Here is a 19,330-nt window from a genome sequence, read left to right as displayed (position 1 = left end):
TGACTAACAGTATTGATCAAGCTGTAAGCCAGTAAGTGATATCTGATTTCTAGAGTGTGTTATAACCTGCTGTTTGTAAGGAAATATATTGTCATAATCTGCAGGAGGGTAGGAAATTGTCTCTCTTAGTTGAGTGTGAATTTAGTATTACCATGAAGCACTTGAGAAGCTAAATAAATGTCTCAGAAACTGAAATAACTTAATTTTAAAAAAGGTACAGTTTAAGTGTATGTCTGTATTTGCAGTATTAATGTAAAATGTTCATTTAATTTGTATACTCTTGTTGATTTTGATCCTCTTATATTTATTTCATCATATGTAGCTAGAAAGTAATTTTTTAGTTACAGCTTTTCTCTATTTGTATGTGTTCCCCCCACTCCCCACCTTAAAAAAAAACTATCTTGGTTTCACTTGTTATCTTTAAAACATTTAAAAGATAAAATATAAGATATTATATTTTATATTATATTATAAAATATAAGATATTAACATCTGAACCACAGCTTAACTGCTAGTCATTTCAAATAACTTGAATTTAGTCAGGATGTCAATATAATTTCATGTTTTTCCAGAGAATTCACCTGTAACTCTACACCTGAATTTAGTCAGAAAGCTAAGAGGTGATTGCCTGTAATTCTTTGTCTCTGTAACTTTAGTCTCAGAATTCCCATTGAGTGATTTTAGTGACTATCTTTTTCTTAAATTAAAGTTGACAATAAACACTTTAGGTCCTTTTTTCCTAAATAGTGTTAGTAGAGGGATGTTTAATAATTTTCCTGATTTTGATTACTTGGCTGTTAATTCATCTTATTTAGGGATTATTTTGGTAAAGGAGAATAAGTGTCAGCTTTGTTTGAAAGGGCTTCCTGGCTCACCATTTTAATCACTTTGCTATGGGTCCTTCACAGAATTCTGATGCATCACAGAAGCTGGAAGTTCTGATGTTCCATTGAAATCACAATGGAAAGTCTTGACTTGACCGGTAAGAGCAGCCCTGCAGGTGCATCTTACTTACTTATCTGGAAGCAGTGAAACAGTCAGGAGCTAAGTGATAACAGAGCTGGTCTCAACTTTTTCCCGTCTGATGGATTCACCTTCCGTATTGATCAAAGAAGTGTGATAATTGTGTATTTTTTTGGTCAATTTTATTAGTATTTTTTAAGTGACACTTTAATCTCTATCATCAAGTAAGTTAAATTTTCCTTTAAAATCATGAATTTTAAAAAATTAACTATTTCAGAGTCTCTGGTTTGTTTCTCCACAGTAATGGGCTGTTGGTGAAAGTCCATTTATTGAAGTCCTAATTATCTAGAGAATACATACGTAAATAAATATTACATTGGTCTGTTCCCCCAAAGCCTTTTTTTGTATTGCCTGAAAAAGTTGAGATTTTAAAATATATACATGTGGCAAATTATATCAAACTTTGAAACTCACAGATACTATAATTTTGTCCTCTTGTATGTAAGTTATATTCAAAACTGCTTCTTTAGGAATATTTTAAGATTAATTTTGGTCATGGTTACTTAAATGCATAGAGTTTTCTCAGTCTGGGAATGAAAATGTGTGATTGCTTTACTGATGTTTGAATACTTTATGGTGAACTGATGATTTATAAGACCAAGGAATTTAATATAAATTAAAATTAACAGAAGTAGTAAATATTGTTTATTTGCAATTTTTAGGACATGAACTTATTTTTCAATTTTTTATTCATCGAAATCTTAAATCTTTTCTGTTCTTAAGTGGTTTTGATAGCTTATTAGGTCCGTCTAGAATATCCGTGTCTACCTTTTTTGTTTTAGTAAGTATATGACTGAATGTTGCTTTTATGATATGAGTATAAATATAAGGCCTCTGAACCATTCTTCTGAATGTTGCAGTCTAGGATTGTACACATTGTAAAAATAAATGCCATTTAGCTTGTGTGTTTACTAGGATATTGAAACAACAACAAAATCTTATTGCCAGTGAGAAGATTGGGATTTAGTTATTTTTCCTCCTTTCTGTGCTATCCTTTAAGGCACAATGAAGTTAGAAATATAAATTCTGGATTTACAAATGCCAGTTAGGATACAGTTGATTATGGTTTTACTGGGTCAGCAGAATAGACTACAGAATATTTGAATATCTATACTGAAATGTCAAATATGTTCTCGATTACTAATCCTAAAGGCAGTTGAGTATAGTGAGAGACAAAGAAAATTAAATTTGTGGCAGTATTCTTAGTTTTCTGAATATGAATACATATATAGAAAGTAAAGCAGGACCTTTTAAATTACCTATTCAGAAAACTAAATCATTAATCAGTAGTTGTTGGCAGTCTTGACTTAAGTAGCCATCTCATCTATGATCTCTAAATGTTAATCAGATTATTTTAATACAATATTTTTATTGACTGTAACCAGAAATTGGCAAAAAATGCTGATAAAATTTAAAAAGACTGAGACTTTATACTTCTAGCATAAGTATATATTCATCTTAAATACAGTATTAACTAACAGAAAATTGCCATACAAAATGAGGAGTAATTTAGGAAACTAATTTTGGAAAATGTTACCGAGCAAAATGATGCCAGGGTTCAGTAAATCTGGGAAACATGCTATTTTAGTTAGCTTAGGCAAAGTTTTGTTTAATTATCCAGAGTCCCCAAGTCTTAGTGGTTTATAGCAGTAAAGTTTCTTCCTCGCTCATGTTCATGTTCTTGATGAATCTGCTGCCACTCTGCTCCATACCCTCTTCATTCCTGGACCAAAGCTGAAGGACAACCTCTCTGGGATGCTTAAGTCTTGTGGCAGAAGGAGAAAGGAATGATGGTGGAATCTGGGCTCTTTAAACTGCTGCTGAGAGGTGGTATATGTCACTACCTCTTATATTTCATTGGCTAAAGCATGTCACATGGCCAACTCACGTCATAGGATAGGAGTCGCCTTTTAAGAGGGGTGGGGTAGGGGAAGGCTGATAGGAAGGCATAATGCATATTTTAAGTATAATATCTGCATAATCCTGTCTAGGGTTCTTCTAGACAGACAGAATGCACCTAGTATGTTAAGCTTCCAGGAAGTCCTGTAGTAAATGAATCTGTTTAACATGGAAAGTTATTTGACTATGAATCCTCTTGTAGTTGCGTGGAACACATTGAGCTTTGAAACCCTGTGACAAGTTTTAAGGAATGAGGAGTTGATACAATTCAAGAGTTTCATTAAGTTTTGAACATTATCACTTTTCCACTATGCAATAAGTGGAAATACAGTCTATATTAAAGTTACTTACCTTCTTGTTTTAGAAGTTGTTTTAAAATGAATGAAAATTACTGCAGACTGGACCCTCTGCGGTTTGCATACAGAGTTAGAGAAGGGAAATAATGATTCTCCTAATAACTTCTTACCTATGTTTACTAAGTTACAGAACTTTTGACAGATGTTATCTAATTTGACATAGAGGAAGAGCATGAGAAAATGGGTACTTTGCTTTTTCCAGTAGTAATACAATAATTTTACCATGTAATGGTAACCAAGTGCTTCTACTTAAGATCAATTTAAGGAATCATTCTAGAGAGAAAAAATGCAGATACTATAGGGTGGTTAACAATTGCATCCCATGGGTTTTCTGATGTACTTCACTCGAGGTCTTATTCACTATACAGTGATTGCATTATTCTCTCCTAAGCTTTCTAGAAAATTGCTAGGCATTATGAACTCAACCAATGTTGATTTGATTAATCCCACAGGTTTTATAAAACATTGCTACCAGACCTGTGTGGACTAAGACGATTTAAATATCAAGGAGTATATAAACAATGCTTTGTTTGATAGTTCATAGTTCTTTAAGATTGGGGAAAAGGAACATTCTTACACATCTGTGGATTCAGAGATACTTAGGCATAAACCGTAGTTCTGGAACTTTTAAATTGAAAGAATTTGGGTGTTTATATAACCTCTCTGAAATTTTGTTTTCTCATCTTAATATCGGATAATGATCTCTACCTTGTGGAATTCTGATAATTAAATAAGGGAATTATGTTGAGTGTTGATACACTGCCTGGCACATGGGATGCTGTCAAGAAATGGTAGTTAAGAAAAATGTGATCATAGTTCAATAATCTTGAATGCACTATAATATACTTTTATTACAGTGTATGTATGTCTAAACTGTGTTTGCATATTTATATTTACACACACATACTTCGAGTTTTAACAAATTGTCCTGAATGCATAAGAGCCTATATATTCTACAGTTACCACTGAAAGGGTGAATCCTGTAGAAATACTAGTCACCCTATGATCTAATAAATCACTTCTTGCCACTGAGAACATAGAAATCCTAAGGACAGAGTGATTACCAAAGGTGGATATATGGCCTTGACTCTGGATATTAATGAGGTCAGCATCAAAGAAATCAAATTTTATATAATCTCGATGCACAAGGTACAAGAACAGGAGACAGTGCCACAGAAATTTTCTTCACCATGTAGAGCAAATGCTGTTTGGTTTCAAAAGAATCAGCATTTCTATTTCGAGATTTTTATGCTGCTGTTTTCCAGTGAAGGTGAGATTATTTAGATTCCTTCGAGGACTTCTCTGTTGGCATTGTCCCCTTGCACTCAGAATCAGGACGACAGAGGATATCTCTTAGGGGTTCAAAGCTTTATGCTATTTCCAAATGACAATTTAATGTAGAACAACACACACATATATAAATAATTTTGGAGTGAATTATTCTTCAAATTGCTCCAGGCACTTCTCTTCATAAACGAATCATTGTTGCAACAATTATCAGTTACATATTCAGCTGGATTTTTTGTGTGTTTGTTTATTTGGCTGCGCCGGGTCTTAGTTACGGCACGTGGGATCTTCGTTGGCGCATACAGTATCTTTTAGTTGCGGCATGCGGACTCTTGGTTGTGGCACGAGAACTCGTAGTTGCGGCATGCATGTGGGATCTAGTTCCCTGACCAGGGATCAAACCCGGGCCCTCTACACTGGGAGCGCAGAGTCTTAACCACTGGACCACCAGGGAAGTCCCCTCAGCTGGATTATTGATAGAGTAAAACTATTTCAGAAATAGAATCTTTTAATTTTTAGAGATTATATAGTCTGCTTGGGCTGCCATAACAGAATACCACAGACTGGGTGGCTTAAACAGCAGATATTTTTTAACAGTTCTGGAGGCTAAAAGTCCATGATAAAGATGCTGACAAATTCTGTCTCTGGTGTGGTTTCTCTTCCTGGCTTATGGGACAGTTGCCTTCTTGCTGTGTCCTCACATGACCTTTTCTCTGTGTGTGTGTGTGTGTGTGTGTGTGTGTAGAAAGTGTGCTCTGGTTACTTCCCCTTCTTAAAAGGACACCAGTTCTATCAGATAATGGCCCCACCCCACCCTAATGACCTTACTTAACTTTTACCTTCTTCTAGGGTCTATCTCCAAATATAATCACATTGCGCTTTGAGGTTTCGTCATATGAATTTGAGGGCAACCAGTTGAGTTCATCCCAGAGGTAATTGTTTTTCTGTGCCAAAGAGTGAAGTGAAAGTTAAAAAAAAAAAAAAAAAACTTTCTATGTTATTTAATCTATAAACAAGAAAACCTGGTTTATTATAGTCATCTAAGACTAAAAATATCTTTGGATCTTTGAGATGGGAGAGATTTGAAATTACTGAATTCATATTTCTTCCACTTTGAAGTCACTGTGCATGCAAAAGTGTCTTTCAATTGAAGTGATCAAATCTAAGAACTTGAAATTAGAGTGTTTTGTATGATGGAGGAATTACATCATTGTAAAAGTCGATTTCCATGTGTATTCATTGTTATCTAGGAATGGAATGTATTTGAAAATTAGGTTGAGGAATAAGACAATTTCTCTTTTGAGTTATATCTGTTTCTGCTTACTATAATCAAGCCAATTCACATTTTTTCAAGGCTATATTCTTTTACTTTGTGAATCAGTTGTGAATTCAACAGGGAAATGGCATACTCTTAAAGATTCTGGAAAACAGAAAGAAGAGATTGTTTATTTGTAATAAAGCCAGCAGAAGCCATGGAGTCCTAAATCTGCTATTCTACCTGTTTATTTTCCTGCTTCCCTCGCTCTCTTTTTTTATCCACTTTTTTCTTCCTCCTCCTTTCCCTTCTTTCCTCTGATATCAGCTCTTGAGCTGGTAATCATTGTATTTCTCAAGTATGATAGTCTAAGTGCAATTCTTTGAACGTGTATAGTACTTCTTTCTATTACACAATAGGAACTTTTTCTATTAGGTAAGTCAGTTGATGGGTGTTTGGTATTAGTGATGGGTAATAGCATTGATGTAGGCTCAGCTTAACTCTTCGTTCTATCTTTAAACTTTTTCTAATATGTGTGTTCTGTGTCACTAGAATAATTTCAGTTTCTGGTGATTTGATGCCTTTATAAAAACAAAACATACTCCAAAGGAAACAAACCTTTGAGACATGTACCTTTGTATAAAAATAACTTTAAATTGATTTGTAATTTTTTTTTCTCATCTTGTGTGTTTATACACTAAAGGATAAGCTCTTGAGCACTGATCTAATTTTGTGGATGACAGTTTAATTGGTTGAAAATTATTTTAACTCATTTATCTACCCTTGTCTTTTTTTGAATTTTATTTATTTTCTTACACAGCAGGTTCTTATTAGTTATCTATTTTATACATATTAGTGTATATATGTCAAACCCAATCTTCCAATTCATCCCCCCGCCCCCCCCACCGCTTTCCCCCTTTGGTGTCCATCCTTTTGTTCTCTACATCTGTGTCTCTATTTCTGCCTTGCAAACCGGTTCATCTGTACCATTTTTCTGGATTCCACATATATGTGTTAATATACGATATTTGTTTTTCTCTTTCTGACTTACTTCACTCCGTATGGCAGTCTCTAGGTCCATCCACGTCTCTACAAATGACCCAATTTCGTTCCTTTTTATGGCTGAGTAATATTCCACTGTATATATGTACCGCATCTTCTTTATCCATTCATTTGTCGATGGGCATTTAGGTTGCTTCCATGACCTGGCTATTGTAAATAGTGCTGCAATGAACACTGGGATGCATGTGTCTTTTTGAATTTTGGTTTTCTCTAGGTTTATGCCCAGTAGTGGGATTGTTGGGTCATATGATAATTCTATTTTCAGTTTTTTAAGGAACCTCCATACTGTTCTCCATAGTGGCTGTATCAATTTACATTCCCATCAACAGTGCAAGAGGGATCCCTTTTCTCCACACCCTCTGCAGCATTTGTTGTTTGTGATTTTCTGATGATGCCCATTCTAACCAGTGTGGTGTGATACCTCATTGTAGTTTTGATTTGCGTTTCTCTAATAATTAGTGATGTTGAGCAGCGTTTCATGTGCCTCTTGGCCATCTGTATGTCTTCTTTGAAGAAGTGTCTATTTAGGTCTTCTGCCCATTTTTGGATTGGGTTGTTTGCTTTTTTAATATTGAGCTGCATGAGCTGTTTATACATTTTGGAGATTAATCCTTTGTTGATTTGTTTGCAAATATTTTCTCCCATTCTGAGGATTGTCTTTTCATCTTGTTTACAGTTTCCTTTGCTGTGCAAAAAAGTTGAAGTTTCATTAGGTCCCATTTGTTTATTTTTGTTTTTATTTCCATTACTCTAAGAGGTGGGCCAAAAAAGATCTTGCTGTAGTTTATGTCAAAGAGTGTTCTTCCTATGTTTTCCTCTAAGAATTTTATGGTGTCCGGTCTTATGTTTAGGCCTTTAATTCATTTTGAATTTATTTTTGTGTATGGTATTAGGGAGTGTTCTAATTTCATTCTTTTACATGTGGCTGCCCAGTTTTCCCCATACCACTTTTGAAGAGACTGTCTCTTCTCCATTGTATATCCTTGCCTCCTTTGTCATAGATTAGTTGACCATAGGTGCGTTGGTTTATCTCTGGGCTTTCTATCCTGTTCCATTGATCTATATTTCTATTTTTGTGCCAGTACCATATTGTCTTGATAACTGTAGCTTTGTAGTATAGTCTGAAGTCAGGGAGTCTGATTCCTCCAGCTCCGTTTTTTTTTCCCTCAAGACTGCTTTGGCTATCCGGGGTCTTTTGTGTCTCCATGCAAATTTTGAAATTTTTCTGTTCTAATTCTGTAAAAAATGCCATTGGTAATTTGATAGGGTTTGCATTGAATCTGTAGATGGCTTTGGGTAGTGTAGTCATTTTCACAATATTGATTCTTCCAATCCAAGAACATGGTATATCTCTCCATCTGTTTGTGTCATCTTTAATTTTTTTCATCAATGTCTTATAGTTTTTTGAGTACAGGTCTTTTACCTCCTTAGGTAGGTTTATTCCTAGGTATTTTATTCTTTTTGTTGCAGTGGTAAATGGGATTGTTTCCTTAATTTCTCTTTCTGATCTTTCGTTGTTAGTGTATAGGAATGCAAGAGAGTTCTGTGTATTAATTTTGTATCTTGCAACTTTACCAAATTCACTGATTTGTTCTAGTAGTTTTCTGGTGGCATCTTTAGGATTATCTATATATAGTATCATGTCATCTGCAAACAGTGACAGTTTTACTTCTTCTTTTCCAATTTGTATTCCTTTTATTTCTTTTTCTTCTCTGATTGTCGTGGCTAGGACTTCCAAAACTATGTTGAATAATAGTGGTGAGAGTGGACATCCTTGTCTTGTTCCTGACCTTAGAGGAAATGCTTTCAGTTTTTCACCATTGAGAATGATGTTTGCTGTGGGTTTGTCATATATGACCTTTATTATGCTGAGGTAGTTTCCCTCTATGCCCACTTTCTGGAGAGTTTTTATCGTAAGTGGGTGTTGAATTTTGTCAAAAGCTTTTGCTGCATCTATTGAGGTGATCATATGGTTTTTCTTCTTCAATTTGTTAATATGTTGTATCACACTGATTCATTTGCATATATTGAAGAATCCTTGCATCCCTGGGATAAATCCCACTTTATCATGGTGTATGATCCTTTTAATGTGTTGTTGGATATTGTTTGCTTGTATTTTGTTGAGGATTTTTGCATCTATATTCATCAGTGGTATCGGTGTGTAATTTTCTTTTATTGTAGTATCTTTGTTTGGTTTTGGTATCAGGGTGATAGTGGCCTTGTAGAATGAGTTTGGAGGTGTTCCTTCCTCTGCAATTTTTTGGAAGAGTCTGAGAGTTTGGGTGTTAGCTCTTCTCTAAATGTTTGATAGAGTTTGCCTGTGAAGCCTTCTGGTCCTGGACTTTTGTTTGTTGGAAGATTTTTAATCACAGTTTCAATTTCATTACTTGTGATTGGTCTGTTCATATTTTCTATTTCTTCTTGGTTCAGTCTTGGAAGGTTATACCTTTCTAAGAATTTGTCCATTTCTTCCAGGTTGTCCATTTTATTGGCAAAGAGTTGCTTATAGTAGTCTCTTATGATGCTTTGTATTTCTGCTGTGTCTATTGTAACTTCTCCTTTTTCATTTCTAATTTTATTGATTTGAGTCCTCTCCCTCCTTTCTTGATGAGTCTGGCTAAAGGTTTATCAATTTTGTTTATCTTCTAAGAGAACTGGCTTTTAGTTTTATTGATCTTTGCTATTGTTTTCTTTGTTTCTATTTCATTTATTTCCGCTCTGATCTTTATGATTTCTTTCCTTCTACTAACTTTGGGTTTTATTTGTTCTTCTTTCTCTAGTTCCTTTAAGTGTAAGGTTAGATTGTTTATTTGAGTTTTTCTTGTTTCTTGAGGTAGTATTGTATTGCTATAAACTTCCTTCTTAGAACTGCTTTTGCTGTATCCCATAGGTTTTGGATCATCTTGTTTTCATTGTCATTTGTCTCTAGGTATTTTTTGATTTCCTCTTTGATTTCTTCAGTGATCTCTTGGTTATTTAGTAACGTATTGTTTAGCCTCCATGTGTTTGTGTTTTTTATGTTTTTTTCCCTGCAGTTTATTTCTAATCTTATAGTATTGTGGTCAGAAAAGATGCTTGATATGATTTCAATTTTCTTAAATTTACTGAGGCTTGAGTTGTGATCCAAGATATGATCTATCCTGGAGAATGTTCCGTGTGTACTTGAGAAGAAAGTGTAATCTGCTGTTTTTGGATGGAATGTCCTATAAATTTCAATTAAATCTATCTGCTCTATTGTGTCATTTAAAGCTTGTATTTCCTTATTAATTTTCTGTCTGGATGATCTGTCCATTGGTGTAAGTGAGGTGTTAAAGTCACCCACTATTATTGTGTTACTGTCGATTTCCTCTTTTATAGCTGTTAGCATTTGTCTTATGTTTTTAGGTGCTCCTATGTTGGGTGCATATATATTTATAATTGTTATATCTTCTTCTTGGATTGATCCCTTGATCATTATGTAGTGTCCTTCCTTGTCTCTTGTAACATTCTTTATTTTAAAGTCTATTTCATCTGATATGAGTACTGCTACTCCAGCATCCTTTTGATTTCCATTTGCATGGAATATCTTTTTGCATCCCCTCACTTTCAGTCTGTGTGTGTCCCTAGGTCTGAAGTTCGTCTCTTGTAGACCACATATATATGGGTCTTGTTTTTGTATCCATTCAGCCAGTCTGTGTCTTTTGGATGGAGCATTTAATCCATTTACATTTAAAGTAGTTATCCGTATGTGTGTTCCTATTACCATTTTCTTAAGTGTTTTGAGTTTGCTTTTGTAGGTCCTTTCCTTCTCTTGTGTTTCCCACTTAGAGAAGTTCCTTTAGCATTTATTGTAGAGCTGGTTTGGTGGTGCTGAATTCACTTAGATTTTGCTTGTCTGTAAAGCTTTTGATTTCTCTGTCGAATCTGAATGAGATCCTTGCTAGGTAGAGTAGTCTTGGTTGTAGGTTCTTCCCTTTCATCACTTTAAATATGACATGCCACTCCCTTCTGGCTTGTACGGTTTCTGCTGAGAAATCAGCTGTTAACCTTATGGGAGTTCCCTTGCATGTTATTTGTCATTTTTCCCTTGTCGCTTTTAATAATTTTTCTCTGTCTTTAATTTTTGTGAGTTTGATTACTGTGTTTCTTGGTGTGTTTCTCCTTGGGTTTATCTTGCCTGGGACCCGGCACTTGCTGGATTTGGGTGGCTATTTCCTTTCCCATGTTAGGGAAGTTTTCGACTATAATCTGTTAAAATATTTTCTCGGGTCCTTTCTCTTTTCTCTTTCTGGGACCCCTATAATGCGAATGTAGTTGTGTTTAATATTGTCCCAGAGGTCTCTTAATATTGTTCCATAGCAGTGAATTCCATCATTCTGTCCTCCACGTCAGTTATCCATTCTTCTGCTTCAGTTATTCTGCTATTGAATCCTTCTAGTGTATTTTTCATTTTAGTTGTTGTATTGTTCATCTCTGTTTATTTGTTCTTTAATTCTTCTAGGTGTTTGTTAAACATTTCTTGCATCTTTTGATCTTTGCCTCCATTTTCTTTCCGAAGTCCTGGATCATCTTCACTATATTATTGTGAATTCTTTTTCTGGAAGGTTGCCTATCTCCACTTCATTTAATTGTTTTTCTGGGTTTTATCTTGCTCCTTCATCTGGTACATAGCCGTCTGCCTTTTCATTTTATCTGTCTTTCTGTGAATGTGGTTTTCGTTCCACAGGCTGCAGGACTGTAGTTCTTCTTGGTTCTACTGTCTGCCCTCTGGTGGATGAGGCTATTTAAGAGACTTGTGCAAGCTTTCTGATGGGAGGGAGTGGTGGTGGGTAGAGTTGGGTGTTGCTCTGGTGGGCTGAGCTCAGTAAAACTTTAATCTGCTTGTCTGCTGATGGGTGGGGCTGAGTTCCCTCCCTGTTGGTTGTTTGGCCTGAGGCAACCCAGCACAGGATGCTACAGGCTCTTTGATGGGGCTAATGGCAGACTCTGGGAGGGCTTATGCCAAGGAGTATTTCCTGGAACTTCTTCTGCCAGTGTCCTTGTCCCCGTGGTGTGCCACAGCCATCCCCCACCTCTGCAAGAGACCCTCCAACACTAGCAGGTAGTTCTGGTTCAGTCTCCTATGGGGTCACTGCTCCTTCCCCTGGGTCCCAGTGTGCACACTACTTTGTGTGTGCCCTCCAAGAGTGGAGTCTCTGTTTCCCCCAGTCCTGTCGAAGTCCTGCAGTCAAATCCCACTAGCCTTCAAAGTCTGATTCTCTAGGAATTCCTTCTCCCATTCCCGGTCCCCCGTTTGGGAAGCCTGACGTGGGACTCAGAACCATCACTCCAGTGGGTGGACTTCTGTGGTATAATTGTTCTCCAGTTTTTGAGTCATCCACCCAGCCGTTATGGGATTTGATTTTATTGTGATTGTGCCCCTTCTACCATCTCATTGTGGCTTGTCCTTTGTCTTTGGATGTGGGGTATCTTTTTTGGTGAGTTCCAGTGTCTTCCTGTTGATGACTGTTCAGCAGTTAGTTGTGATTCCAGTGCTCTCACGAGATGGAATGAGTACATGTCCTTCTACTCCGCCATCTTGAACCAATCTCCTTATCTGCTTTTGATTTCGGTTTCCCTCTAAAGCTATTTACAGAATGACTGAAACTCAAGCCTTGTATATGATAAACTTTAGCAATGTATTTCTTCTGTAGACAGTAGGATCAGTCCAGTGATATTGAATTTACTAGTTAAGGACATTACAAATAAAGTCAAACATAACCACTTCATCCATTATTACTACTATGAAAGGTGATGGATAAATTATTTTTATACTGAAGTCCATATTCCCTCTGATCTCTGTTACAGAGAATTTTGTTTCTCCAGGAAAAGAAATGGATCAAATGGGGTAAAATTTCTCATAACGTTTCAGTCAGAATTTCCATACATTTTAATGTAAAATATGTATACTGCATTTACTGGATATTCTGTACATACACAGATACGTGTAAATGTATACGAGTATATACATGTAAATTTTTTCAGATAACCTCTTGAAGAAGCCAAGAGACTTAAGTTTACATTAGAGAGGCTAGTTTGTTGATGGCTGTATACTCCAAACGTAGAAACAGTGTCTGGCATGTGGAACTTGTTTAGTGAACATTTGGTGAATTGGTAATACAGGAGTTCACATTTATTAATCATGTATTCCATTGACATTTATGTTAATAAACATCCCCAGGTCTACCTGGAGATAGTTGTTCTTCCCAGTCTGAGTTCAGGGAGGGGAGTGTTCCTTAAAAATACATCTTTCTGTGCCTTTAAGTTGCAGTTAGTCCTATAATCAATAAATGTTAGTAAGCTTAAGAACTTAAAATGAAGGACTTCCCTGGTGGCGCAGTGGTTAAGAATCCGCCTGCCAGTGCAGGGGACACGGGTTCGAGCCCTGGTCTGGGAAGATTCCACATGCCGCAGAGCAACTAAGCCCGTGCGCCACAACTACTGAGCCTGCACTCTAGAGCCTGTGCGACACAACTACTGAAACCCTTGTGCCTAGAGCCTGTGCTCCGCAGCAAGAGATGCCAGCGCAATGAGAAGCCCGTGCACCACAACAAAGAGTAGCTCCTGCTCACCGCAACTAGATAAAGCCCACGCACAGCAAAGAAGGTCCAATGCAGCCAAAAATAAATAAATAAATAAATTTATTTTTAAAATAATAAAAAAAAAAAGAACTTAAAATGAGCAGCAAAAAATTTCTGGGTAGCTGTTGGCTCATTTATAGTGTCCATTGAGTCAGCAGGGGTTTATTAAGAGTTGTAAGCCTTCTGCGAAGTACTTCCTTAACACTCCATCAGTGGCCCTGTGAGTGGAGTGCCTGTTAAGGTTCTGAGATTTAAGGAAGGCAGATTGGTTCAGGCTGGGCCTAAAGAGATGTTATATGGTACCTGGATTCAGTTAATATGTAACCGAAAGGTTGACTAAAGTCCACATTTAGATGTTTTATTCTTAGGGGTACTATTTTTAGGATATTTCTATATTCAAATTGATCTATAAAGATGTTAGAGAAGATCATTGTGTTTTGGTTTTATAGACTTTTATAATTTGCTTAATTTGCAGTTGTTCTGCCTGGGCCATGGTTATATTACTGTTCTTAAAAAGTAGATGAGTTATCTAATTATTTCAGTGTTTCCTTAACTTTTATTGTAAAGTCATTTATTACCAAGCATCTCTTCGAGGCAGAAGTATTCCTCTTCAGGAATGTAATGTTTTAAGGTGTTGAGTCATCATAGGCACATACAGTGTACAGGTTTCTCTTGAAAGAGCCAGCTAGATGGGGAGGAACTGGCTTCTGAATAAGGCTTAAATAATAAGAAGATACCATTTATGTGGTGAACAGTGTCCCAAGCATTGTTAGTTTTGCCACACTAATTAGAAGATTAGAGAGAGTGAAACCTACAGAATGTGAGATGTATCCATGTGCAGAGGAGTATATGTCCATCTATCTATCCAGGCAGCACCCGGATGGACACGAATTGAGACTCTGAACCATGCCCTTAATATTGTTTTTGAATATCTGCTATGTTTTCAGCTTTTTTTTTTTTTTAATACATTTATTTATTTATTTATTTATTTATTTATTTTTGGCTGTGTTGGGTCTTCGTTTCTGTGCGAGGGCTTTCTCTAGTTGCGGCGAGCGGGGGCCACTCTTCACTGCGGTGCGCGGGCCTCTCACTATCGTGGCCTCTCTCGTTGCAGAGCACAGGCTCCAGACGCGCAGGCTCAGTAGTTGTGGCTCACGGGCCCAGCCGCTCCGCGGCACGCGGGATCTTCCCAGACCAGGGCTCGAACCCGTGTCCCCTGCATTGGCAGGCAGACTCTCAACCACTGCGCCACCAGGGAAGCCCTGTTTTCAGCTTTGTTAGAGTTTCCGTGTCATCAAAGGGGTGTGTTATATAAAGAGCAAATAGAGAAAAGTTTGGAATCAGCAGCCGCTGTCAATACCCTGTTTAAATACCAAGCCTCTTCCCGTAGCAGTGACGTTGTCCTGCCATTTGACGGCGCACACAGCTCACCTTTCAGTTCATTTGGTGAGATGAATACTTAAAGGAAGGACAGTTTTCAAGTTTGAAAGTTTAGTTTTTCCTGTTAACACAATGGGTGTTGCTTTTCCTTATTATTCACTGAGAGTTTCACTTTTTAGAGAACATAAGATAAATCTATCTTGTTGATGGTAAAGGTGTCCCAGTTATGTCTCTTTTTTATGAATTTTTACCTAATCATCAAAGACATAGAATTTTTTACCGATTACTTCTATTATTCTAAACTATTCCATACATTAGAGTTTATAATGTGCCTGTGAAAAATATTTTAGAACTTTTACTTCCTAATGCTTATAAACATTCTTATTCTTGCCTCTAGATTGTCAGCTGCATAATGATCACTATTGCTTCCTGGAGATTACTATGGATAGGTAGAAACTTAAAGATTTCCTTATAGAAGACAAAGTTAAATGGGATCACTTTTTTCAGCTGTAATTTGATCTCAGAAGCATAGGCTGTGGAGTCAGATGGACTCTACACAAGACTACATCTAACTCAGTTATTTACTGATTGGGCTGTGGGAAAGTTACTTAACTTCATCTGTGAAATGGGGTGAATACTGACCATGTAAGGTTCTTAAGAGGATTAAAAGTGCTGCAGGGTACACTGCCAACTCAGCACCTTGGCAGGGTTGCTAAGAAAATGTTTGTTCTCACAATGGACAGTGGGTCAAAAATGGCGTTTGACTTGTTTTTTTTTACTGCTTTAACTGTTCCTTGAAATGGAATTTCCAGCATGTTATTGTCTCTATTCACAACAAGGGAAATGTCATTTTACTGTACGTCTTATATTAAGAGTGTATTGAATACAGGATTGGCTTGCTTTAAGCCATTAGGAAAGAATAACATTTATTCTTTATATTGTTAGATATCTTAAAATATTTTCTACACAATCATAATAATAGATGTTTGAGTTTAATTATACTTTGCCCAATTTAACTTTGCAATTTTATTAAAGCATAATCAAAGCTAAAATATATGAAAGTATTAGGACATAAGTCATCTATCATTCAGTGGATTATAGTTATTTCAGGAATATTATCACCTCATACTGTTGGTATTAACAAAATTACACCTCAAACAACAAGTAAATTATTTAAGCATAATAGTACATTTTTATAATTACACAATTTTCTTCAAAGACTATAATTATTTTAACAAAACAAGGAGCTGTATTATAAATTCTTAATGAATTTTAAAGTATGAGAGCTATTTTTGTAAATTGATTATCTCAACCTGATAACTATAAAAAATTTAAAAAATTTTAAACAGCTGTGAACTCATGACCTTACTCTGTTCTTCCATAACTAGAAAAGCAAAATTTCCCTTCATTTTAGGTCATTGGCTTAGCATTTCACAATTAATTGATCCAAGAGAAGAAAGTATTTTTATTTCTAATAATTTTCATGCACATGAGCATGAAGCAGTATGCCTTTGTCCTTTGTCCCTAGTAACTTTTATTTATTAATTTTGAATATCTCTAGTGTATCTAAACTGGTTTTGAAGATAATTTAGGACCGTCTATGAAAATACCTTGGTTCCTTCAAAAAGCTGCTCTGTAAGTTAGCATGTATGTATTAGGTGTTATCTTTTTATAGCAATCTTGCCTTTTCCTAGTCGAATGTGTGAACTTTCTAACCATAACAACTGTGGATTTTATAGACTTTAGTTATATATTTTTTCAATTATTAGTGTACTATATATTGAAATTCTAAACCTTTCTGGCCCACCTATAAGAGTGAGGAGTGTTTGCACTCTTTCTCCAGCTCTTGTGTTCCTTTTTAGAACCTGAACTCCCTATAGTAATCTCATTGGAAAAATGTTTTATTTAAAGATAGAGTAATATACTTTCTGCTCCTCTATTTGTTTATCTGATAAATGTTTACTATGTGCAAAGTGTTAGACACTGTCAAGGTCACGATGTGATAATAGAAGGCAAACTAATTAGGTAGAATAAAGGTACATAAATAAACCTCATTGAGAGTTCTGAGGAAGATCTAAAATCCCAGGTAGGAATATCAGGGAAGACTACACAGAGGAGTGAATACAGAAGTCTGGAGAAGGCGAATACAGGCATACCTCATTTTATTGTGCTTTGCAGATATTGCATATTTTACAAGTTGAAGGCGAGACAACCCTATGTCGAGTAAGTTTATCAGCATCATTTTTTTCCAACAGCATTTGCTCGCTTTGTGTCTCTTTGTCACATTTTTGTAATTCTTGCAATATTTCAAACTTTTCCATTATTATTGTATTCATCATAGTGATCTGTGGTCAGTGATCTTTGATGTTATTATTACAAAAAGTTTATGACTTGTTGAAGGCTCAGATGATGGTTAGCATTTTTTAGCAATAAAAAAATATTAAGGCATGTACATTTTTTTAGGCATAATGCTGTTGCACACTTAATAGACTGCAGTATAGTGTAAACATACTTTTATATTCATTGGGAAACCAAAAAATTTGTGCAACTTGCTTTATTATGTTGATATTTGCTGTATTCAGGTGGACTGGATCCAAATCCACAATATCTTCAAGGAATGCCTGTAGACCCCTTTTGCCACTTGGATGGGATGTTTGTGAGGGTAAAATGGGAAATTTTTGGTCGCGAGCTAATTGTAAGAGGGTCTTGAATGTCACGGTGAGTTTACTTTTTTTTTTCTTAAAGGCAGATAAACCACTGAAAATTTTTGAGCAGACAATATAAATGGGATGGATTGGAAGGTAAAAGAGGTAGGCATTGGAAAGTTTGGTTTGGGGGGCTTTAGCATACATATCCTAGGTAAGAAGAAATTTGTTTTTCTAATAGGATTTGAGAGTTGTAAATAGGACCATCGTGGGAGACATTATGAAGGTTATACCCTGTCTGGATGTATCTTAAAATATTTTGGATTGAGGTATCCAACTCACAAAATCAAATAAATCTTCTCCCAGTTTGCAAGGCAAAAATTAATGGGTACTCACTTTTAAGGATTCCTTCAATGATTTTCTCAAATGTCTGATGCCTACTACTATTTAGCCTGTGTGTGTCTGTTTCTGTGTGTTTTTAGTGATTGTAAATTTAGCTTTCACTCTGTTTCTCAAAGAATACAAATCCTGTCTTATCGCTTGTACCAAACTACTAATGTGTAGAATTTAGCAAGATTGAGCTTGTGTTGGGGATGTAGAAGGAATCATAAGAGGGAAGGAAGCGGTGGGGGGCTGTTGAAAAGGAAGTCAGAGGTAGGTTTTTAATTTAAGTGTAGATGTTTAGATAATCCTGCCACCAGATGTAGAGAGATAGTAGTAGAAACTGATTTGTGGGAGGGGAAGGTGAAGTTTGGGATGGATTGGATTTGAAATGCAGAGAGTATCCATGTGATTATGTATAGGATGCGTTTATGAATTTGATGAGTTTGGAAGAGATTCCGGTTGAAGATGGGTATAGCTTAAGAGAGAGGTGGAGCTGAAACTTTGAAAATTGGTGACAGTAGAAAATATGGCTAAGACAGAACCTTTGAAAACACCTACCTACTTGTTAAGAGACGTCTAAAGGAAAGAAGAACAATCAGGTCTTTGGTGGGAAGAGCAATAGAGTATAGTGCTAAGGAAGATGGGAAAGAGTTTTCAAGAAAAATAGAGACATTTAATGCTTAAAAAAGGTGTCTGGGGAGACTTCCCTGGCGGTCCAGTGGTTAAGACTTTGCCTTCCAGTGCAGGGGGTGCAGGTTCGATCCCTGGTCGGGGAGCTAAGATCCCACATGCCATGTGGCCAAAAAACCAAAACATAAAACAGAAGCAGTATTGTAACAAATTCAATAAAGACTTTAAAAAAAATAGTCCACATCCAAAACAAAATCTTTTTTTTAAAAAAAAGGGTGTTTGGCTTAGGTGATCCATGGGTCCTTTGGAGAAAGCAGTTTTAAAAATAATTAATTCATTTTATTGCAGTATAGTTGATTTACAACATTATATTGTACAACATAGTGATTCAGCATTTTATAGATTATACTCCATTCGAATTTATCTTAAAATATTAACTATATTCCCTGTGCTGTACAATATATTCTTGTAGCTTGTTTATTTTATACATAATATTTGTGCCTCTTAATCCCCTACCCTTATCTTGCCCCTCCTCCCCCTTTCCCTCTCACCAGTGGTAACCACTAGTTCGTTCTCTGTATTTATAATTATGTTTCTGTTTTGTCATATTCATTTATACTCATTTGTTTTATTTTTTAGATTCCACATATAAATGATAATATACAATATTTATTTTTCTCTGTCTGACTTATTTCACTAAGCATAATACCCTCTAGGTCCATCCATGTTGTTACAAATGGCAGAACTTCATTCTTTTTTATGGCTGAATAGTATTCCATTGTGTGTGTGTGTGTGTGTGTGTGTGTGTGT

At 36.0% G+C, this 19,330-nt stretch overlaps 1 protein-coding gene across 14 annotated transcripts in view; it reads left to right on the top strand.

Annotated features, from left to right (window-relative positions):
- Positions 1 to 19,330, top strand: part of BBX (BBX high mobility group box domain containing) — a 278,769-nt gene that overhangs the window by 118,200 nt on the left and 141,239 nt on the right. For 11 of the 14 annotated variants that reach the window (XM_036850548.1, XM_036850546.1, XM_036850547.1 and 8 more), the window contains one exon: positions 909 to 982. The exons of the other annotated variants lie outside the window; for them this stretch is intronic. The gene's annotated coding sequence lies outside the window, so the exon portion shown is untranslated. The remainder of the gene's footprint in view (positions 1 to 908; positions 983 to 19,330) is intronic. 14 annotated transcript variants of the gene reach the window in all.

The sequence above is a fragment of the Balaenoptera musculus genome, chromosome 4 (genome assembly GCF_009873245.2).
Source record: "Balaenoptera musculus isolate JJ_BM4_2016_0621 chromosome 4, mBalMus1.pri.v3, whole genome shotgun sequence".
Taxonomy (NCBI): Eukaryota; Metazoa; Chordata; class Mammalia; order Artiodactyla; family Balaenopteridae; genus Balaenoptera; species Balaenoptera musculus.
Note: the sequence above shows the minus strand (reverse complement) of the source record. Positions and strands in the feature narration are given on the sequence as shown.